The sequence below is a fragment of the Desmodus rotundus genome, chromosome 6, assembly GCF_022682495.2.
Source record: "Desmodus rotundus isolate HL8 chromosome 6, HLdesRot8A.1, whole genome shotgun sequence".
In the NCBI taxonomy this organism is placed as follows: Eukaryota; Metazoa; Chordata; class Mammalia; order Chiroptera; family Phyllostomidae; genus Desmodus; species Desmodus rotundus.
The window spans coordinates 105,814,886-105,822,970 of NC_071392.1; positions in this window are offsets into that span (position 1 = coordinate 105,814,886).

Here is an 8,085-nt window from a genome sequence, read left to right on the forward strand (position 1 = left end):
TAATAGCGTAATCAATAAAATATATATTTTTAAATCACTAAAAAAATGAAACACATCCTCGAAAAATGAAACATAAAATTGCCATTTGATCCAGCAGTTCCACTTCTAGGTATATAACCAAAAGAATTGAAGACAGACTCTCAAAGAGATATTTGTACACGGTGTTTAAAGCAACATTATTCACAATGGCCAAAAGCAACCCTGGTCCATCAAAAGATGAATGGATAACTAAAACAGACTTTATACGTACCAGAGAATATTATTCAGCCTTAAAAAAAAAAAAAGAAAAGAAAGGGAATTCTGACACGTGATACAACAGGGATGAACCTTGAGAACATTTCGCTAAGTGAAATAAGCCAGACAGACACAGGAGGCAAACGCTGTATGATTTCACCTCCATGAAGTGCCTAGAGTCGTCTAGGAGACAGAAAGTAGAGGGATGGTTGCTAGAGGCAGTGGGGAGGGAGAGGGAGCGCTGTTGCTGAACACGTACAGAGTTACAGTTCTGCAAGGTGGAAGGAGTTCTGGAGACTGGCCATACGGTGATGTGAATGCACTTGGCTCCCTGGAGCTGCACGTGGTAACGTTTATGCTATGTGTATCTTACCATAATTTTTTTAAAAACTGAAGGATGCCTCTTCCTAGAGGATTGACTCTTTGACCTAAAGTTTCTACAATCATCTGAAAATACAGTAACCCCAGTTCCAGAGCCAGACATGCCTTTGATCCATAATCAGAATGAGAGGAGAGTTCATTGGATATCTAATGAGTGGTTTTAAAATTCTTATCAAAAGACCTGATATGTCTATTTAGAATCAGCGTGGCCTACAATTATCTAAAACCATTTACGACAGGAATTCATACATAATTGCTATCAGTGGAGGCAACTTGTAAAAATATGCCAAGATAATTGACTTTTAAAAGAATAGCTACAGCATGCTAATTAAATATCAAGTTAGGGAATGTGTTAATTGATATTTAATAAGGATGTCAATTGATGCCTGACTAGCCAATATGTCTCTTAAAATATGTCAATTAGATACCTAAAGATCCTTTTCAAGGGGATTAAGAACTGAATACATTGAGAATGTAATTGTTTTTGTTTTTGTTTTGAAAAACTACAAAATGCAACCCTTCCTTCTGGCTTTGCGGGGATTATAGAGCCATTAAGGAGCCACTTTGCCTGGTCTCCAGGCTGCCTTTATGTACAGATTCACAGAGCTGGAGCCGGCTTTTGTTGGGCTTGTACCAAGCATCTGTATAAAATTGGGGCCCTGGGAGGGTGAGTGAACCCCAACAAAATTCTCCATCAGGTTAGAGATGGGCTTTGCCTCCACTCAGCATGGCTGATGTCACATGGTCAGGTACAAAGGCTCACGTCCAGTGTCCACACTGCCTGACCACCCCTGCCCTGCCCTGAGACGCCGCGACTGCTGAAACCCACACAACCCAGGACCTTTTCTTCCTGTCTGCTCCCTGGTCACAGTAAGAAATTTAATCAGGACAGCCCCGTGTAGTTGGGGGCCAACAAGAGATGCTCGCCTGCCTCCCAAATATGCCCACCAAACAATATCAATGATACCAATAGCTTTATCCATTCTTTCCCTGCTCCAACATGTACTGTGTGCCCACTGCGTGCCAGGCAGTCTGCCAGGAGCTGGGGACCCAGGAATGGAACCTGACCTTGTGGAGCTCACAGTCCAGTGGGGCAGAACCAAGACGAAATTTTCAAAGGTCACTAGGATCGCATTCATTGGAAGCTGGGTGTGTGACAGCAGCCCATGACAGGCCTGGCCTGGTCTGGGGGCGGGGGGGGGGGGGGGGGGGGGTCAGGGTCTCCAGCAGAAATGATGTTGGAGCCGAGGCGGAAAGATGAGTCAGTGGTGACCAGTCAGTCAAGGAGATGGGGAGGAGGAGGAAAGGCCCTGAGATGAGATGATACATGTGTCAGTTTGAGGTAAAGACTTGCAGGTCCTGAAGGCCATGTGGAAGATATGAATTTCAGGCCAATCATCTACAGCTGCACAATAAATGATCTTCACCCCCTGCCCTTCGGTTATGCTCACGCTTTGTGTGGGTCAGAAACTCAAACAGGGAACCGTATCAATGGCTTTTCTCCGCTCCTCGAGGTTTGGAGCCTCACCTGGGAAGACTTGAGTGGCTGCAGGTGACTCAATGGTGGAATCCGGGTTGGGGGGTGGGTCAAAAACCATCTAGAGGCTCCTTTACTCTTACATGTGGCTCCTAGGCTGGAACACTTCAAAGGCTGGGCTCAGCTGTGACTGTCAACTGAATCACCAACAATTGGACTCACCATGGGTTGCGTTTCCTCACAGCTGGGTGGCCTCACAGCGATCAAAACATCTTACATGATGACTCAGGGTTCCACCAAGGAGACAGAAGCTGCATGGCCTTTCATGTCAGATGGCATTGCTTCTGCCATGCTGTCAGTTGAACCAGTCACCGCCTAGAGTCAAGGGTGAGAATGTAATTTGCAGCCGTGTTTTACTGCCACCACAGGTCTTTATCATGAGGGCAGGCGACGTCTGTGAAAGGGCTTAAGCAGGGGAATGGTCTGATCTGATCTGTATTTTAAGGTCATTCTAACTAGAGTCAAGAAGAGATAGTCAGGGGGCAGAACAGAGGCAGACACCAGTAAGGAGGCAAGTCGTAATAGTGATGAACGATGGCAATTGCGGTGGAGAGAAGTTGCAAATTCTAGAGACTTCTAAGGATGTGGGATCAACAGGATTTGGAGATGGATTAGTTGTTGGGATTAGAGAGAGGAACTGTCGAGGATGATCCCCCACTTCCTGTGTAGACTACTGAGGAGTGAGGAGGGAGAAGCACTGTTTCCTGTGATGGGAAACTCAGGAGAGGAAGAGTGGGGGCGGGGGTAGGTGGCTAGGAGAAGCAGGTTTGGGTAGCGGAGAGTCACGTTTGGCTTAGGATGAGTTCAGGTTGAGATGCTGTAGAGGCATCCAGGAAGAGCTTCGGTTTCCCATGGGGAATGCAGGTCTAGAGCTCAGAAGAGCCTTGGGAGCTGGAAATCCGTGGGATCTGAAGCCGTGGGCATGGTGGGTGGTGTCACCTAGGACCAAGCCCTGAACCACTCCAACATGTAGAGGTCAAGTAGAGGAGGAAGAGCAACAGGAAACAGGAAGGAAGAGCCAGAGACCCAAGAGGGAAACGAGGGAGAGGTGCAGCCACAGAAGCCCGGGGCCCAGGAATTCTCAAGAAGTGGGGGGAGCAGTCAATTCTGTCAGAAACCACCAAGAAGCCAAGGGAGGTGAGCGTCCTTCTTAAGAAGAGGCACTAGAATTTGAACAAAAGGGCTCTCACTCCTGCATGGCAGGGCCTCCATGAATTGTGAGTTTTACACAACTCCACTCGAAATCTCAGCAGGATTAGTTCCAAGTCCTGACCAACATGATTCCAAAGTTCATCGGGGAAAATCACCCACTGGAGTAGGCCTGAAACGCCTTGTAAGATAAGAACATATATATACACATACACGGATAATGAAACCTAGCGCAGTGCAGAGGTCCTCCATAGGAGTGGCCTGAACGTCACTCCTGAGGCAGGGCTGCCCACTGCACGTCGCCCACCAGGATGGAGAGTAACGAGGAGAGCAGTTGGAGACAATGGTCTGGGTGAGCAAGTCCCTTCATCTTGTTGATCTGCCTCCCTAACAATTCCAGGGCTACAGCATCTTGAGGTCCCACTGGCCCCATTATAGGACAATCAAGTGAGACAGATTCTAGAAGAATCCTCCTGGTGGCCCATGAATCACCATGAGATGCTACCTGTCCTCACAAATAATTAGACAGACCGATGGTGTCGCAGGGAAGGGCTGAGAGGTTTCCATGTGATCTCAGAGGAAAAGGACAGACACAACAGCCATGTAGTCACAGGCATGGGTCACAGAATCAGACAAGTCAGGCATCCAGTTCTGGGTCTTGCTAGCTGGATGTCCCTGAACGGGTTTCTCAGCCTCTCAGAAGGAAGCCAGAAATACATGTGAAGTCAGTTTGGCCCACCTCTTGGGCCCCAGAGGTTAGAGGGGAACTAAAAGGCTGGCTTTAGCATGTCCAGTATCAGTTGAAAATGCCAAAATGGGGACCAAAGCCCAGCACTTAGGATCATTCAGCAAAGAGCCTGGCTCCTCTCACTTTCAACGAAAGGAAAACCAACCGCTTCAGTGGCTGTTGTCCGAGATGCTTATTCAGTTACCAATAACAACAGTTGCCATGGAGACGTGCAGCCCAGCCTGCCAGCCTGGAATGACTCTCAGGCCAGGGCCAGATTAGCCACATCCACAAACCAAAGAGGCAGCCTGAGCCCAGCTCTCCCCCAGTGAGCTGGTTGGAAAGTTCTTCCACTCCACTTTCCCCTCTACTTCCTGCCAGAAGGTCCCACTATTTGAAAATCAACCGCGATATATGGAGAGTTGCCTGGACCGTACAGTTACTAAGTCTGTAAAGGTCGAGCACAGCTTATGTTGGTGTGGTTGGAGGGACTGTGTCCCAGAAGGTGGGGGAAGCAGCTCTGGGTGTTCAGGACTGCAGCAGGGTCAGTGGACCCCAGGACTACTTGGGGGAACCCCTGGAGGTCTGTGCTGGGGTCAGACTCCACAGAGAGGACCAACAACAGACGAGGGTATGTCCACAGGTAGCAGCCAGGTGGGCAGCTAAGACTGTGCCCACCCTTGAAGAGGACCTCAGCTTCTCCAAATCCTTGAAGGTTGCTCCAGGAGAAATGGAGGCCAAATCAGAAAGTATGTCAGAATGTCAGTAGTAAGCCCTGGCTGGTGTGGCTCAGTGGATTGAGTGCCAGCCTACAAACCAAAGGGTCACCAGTTCGATTCCCAGTCAGGGCACGTGCCTGGGTTGCAGGCCAGGTCCCCAGTAGGGGGCATGAGAGTGATAACTACACATTGATGTCTCTCACATTTTCTTTCTCTCACTTTCTCCCTACCTTCCTCTCTCTCTAAAAATAAATAAATAAAATCTTTTTAAAAAATGTCAGTAGTAAAAGGAACCAGAGACCAGCTCTCTTTGAAACAAAGAAACCAAAATCCTCGGAGGGGATGGAGCTTACCCATGGTTACCCTAATCCCATACCCAGAATCTCAACTCGCAGTCTGGGTTCTTCCTATCAGGGCATAAACCAGGATGGTCCTGAAAGGTAACTCAAGGTGAGTGCAGTTTTTGAACAATGAGAGGGCCGTCCGTGGGTTGGCTATCTGCTGAGGTAGATAGTGAGTTCCCTGTGCTTGGAGGTGCACAAGCAGAAGTCAGGCAGCCTTTGGGTAGGGTGTTTCAGAGATGGTTTCTGCCCTGGGAAGCGGTCAGGACTATATGACCTTGGAGCCCCATCTTCTCTGGACTCCACGATTCTGTAGTGAGTAGAGGCATCCCCAAATCAAACCAGAGCAGGCCATGCCAAACACCACCAGCCTGGGTGCTTCAGCTGTTCTTCCTCCCCTCCCAGGGCTGGGCTTCAGAATGGGGAGCGCCAAACTTTCAGTTCATGCACAAAGAAAGGACCCAGAATTGCTTCTTGTGGTGGCATCCCTCTCAGCTCCCCGTCCAGCAGCCGGCACGAGGTCTGGCCCAGAGGGCCATGTGAAGGTTTACTGAGGGAGCACCGACACTTGAGAGGTGGAGGCAGGGAGGAAACCAGGGCCTCCCCCCAAGTCCCTGTGGGAAAAAGAAGCAGGCAGGTGGCAGGCAGCCCCAACAGTTCTCATGGTCTGAAGTCAAATTTAGGAGACTGTGTGATAAAGATCGGGCCTGGGCACCATCTGGGTAACATCAGCTTCCAGAAGCATGAACTTGGGGAATGTCCCTGAGGCCTGGGACAGCCAAATATTCATACATGCTAATAAAGCAGACTTGTCACGAGGATAAAGAAAGCCATGCAGGAAAGCACCCAACACGATGGTCCTAATAATTGAAGGTTACCGATTTTTTCCAAACGATGAAGGGAGGCATGGGAGTGAGGAAGAGATGAAACGAGACTGACCCTGAGTTGGTTACAAAAGTTCAAGTCTGCAAAGTGAAAACTATTTTCCCAATAATACTATAGTGCCATTTGCCTTCTTCCTCCTCCTCTTCCTCCTGTCCTGAGGACACTGTGGAGTTTTCCAGAGGCTACACAGCATGTGAGAGCAAACAGATTAAATGCAGAAGCAGATCTGAGAATCCAGCTGCCTATTAAGCCAGACATTAAAAAGATTTCCAGAATATAAAACCAAGCCTCCCTCCTCACAATTTTTTTTTTTTTTGGTTTGGAAAGATATAGTTACTTTTATTAAGAAGTTATTTAACAGCCAGAAGAAGGACTATCATTTCAAAAGAAAACTGCCAGTGGAAACAAATGTTGGCACGGAGGTAGAGAGTTAGGACGCTCGTGCGCTGCTGTGGGAGCAAACGGTGCAGCCGCTGTGGACAACAGTAGGGTGGCTCCCTGCGGAATTAAATACAGAATCCCCTTTTGGTCCAGCAATTCCACTCCTGGGCACAGGCACGAAAGAACTGAAAGCAGGGTCTCAAAGAGAAGTTTGTGCATCCATGTTCATAGCAGCATCGTTCACAACAGCCAAACGGTGAACACAACCCAAGCATCTGTCAGTGGATGAATGGATACATGAACTGTGGTCTATGCACACGACGGAATATTATGCAGCCTTAAAAAGGGAGGAAATCCTCTAGTACGCTAAAACATGGGTGACCCTTAAAAATATCTGCTAAATGAAGTAAGCCAGACCCCAGCAACCCCCCCCCAAAAAAAACCCAGACAGATATTGTATGATTCCATTCACAGGAATGCTGGAGCCGTCAAATTCACAGAGACAGAAAGGAGCTGGGGGAGGTGGCATGGGGTTGTCCTTCAATGGGTACAGAGGTTCAGTGTGGGATGATGGAAGAGTTCTGGAAATGAATAGAGACGATGGTTGTGAAATGTATTTAATGTCACTGAACTATATACTTAAAAATGGTTAAAATGGTAAATTTCATGTTATGCATATTTACCACAATAAAGATCAAATCTAGTGGACAATGTATAACTGACATCTAAAAGTTTAGAGTAAAAATGCAAAATCAAGGACCAAAGTTAATTGTGTTGACATGTAATGGGATAATTGTTATTTTGAAATGAGTTAGTAGATAAACATCTTTTAAAAGATTTTTATTTATTTATTTTTAGAGAGGGGAAGGGAAGGAGAAAGAGGAGAGAAACCTCAATGTGTGGTTGCTGCTCTCCTGGGCCCCCAACTGGGGACCTGGCCCGCAATCCAGGCAACTGCTCCATCCGCAGGCCGGTGCTCAATCCACTGAGCCACACCAGCCAGGGCTATAAATACACATTTTTAAATATCTGAGTTCTTGTGTCTAATATGGAAAATACCATTAGATGTAACTCACACAAACTAAAGCTCTTAGAGTTCCTAAAGAAAATTTTAAGAGTAAAACATGTCTCTCACAGAACATCTGCCTTTTATCTTCTTTTTCCTTTGTCCCCCTTTCTCCTTCAGAAGAACCATTTTGAGGCCAACGCCAATGTCATCATCCGATCTGAGGCCCCTCCCACAACGACCCCTTTCTCTGGCCTTTCTCTTAGCCTGCCAGCCTCCTTGGTCACGACCTCATGTTGCTTCTGCTTTTCCTTGGTTTACCCGTCTGCTTGGCGCTGAGGAGGCAGCTGTGCCAGGAGCCACACCATCCACGGTGGCCTTTGTCCGCACACGCAGTTGCTCTACTGGTCAGGCTCAGACCTCCCAGAATGTGCTTCACAGTCCCCCACCCGCCCCATTCAAAGTTGGCCCATCTACATGTCCAGCAGAGCCGGTGTTCAGTGGTGAGACAGGAAGGCCTGACAGCCCAAAGCAGAGGAGATCAAATTTGCCTTAAAGGGTGCTGGACGTTAGCTTTGCCGGGTGGTCTGAAACAGCCTGTGCCCACCTATTTGATTGAAGTCTCACTACGGCATGGAGTGGGGGCAGGTCTGAGTCCCTGTTTGATAGTTGGAGTCTTTCAGGGTTAACTTCCGAGGCTCTCCAAGTGACGGGGCCATTGGGGA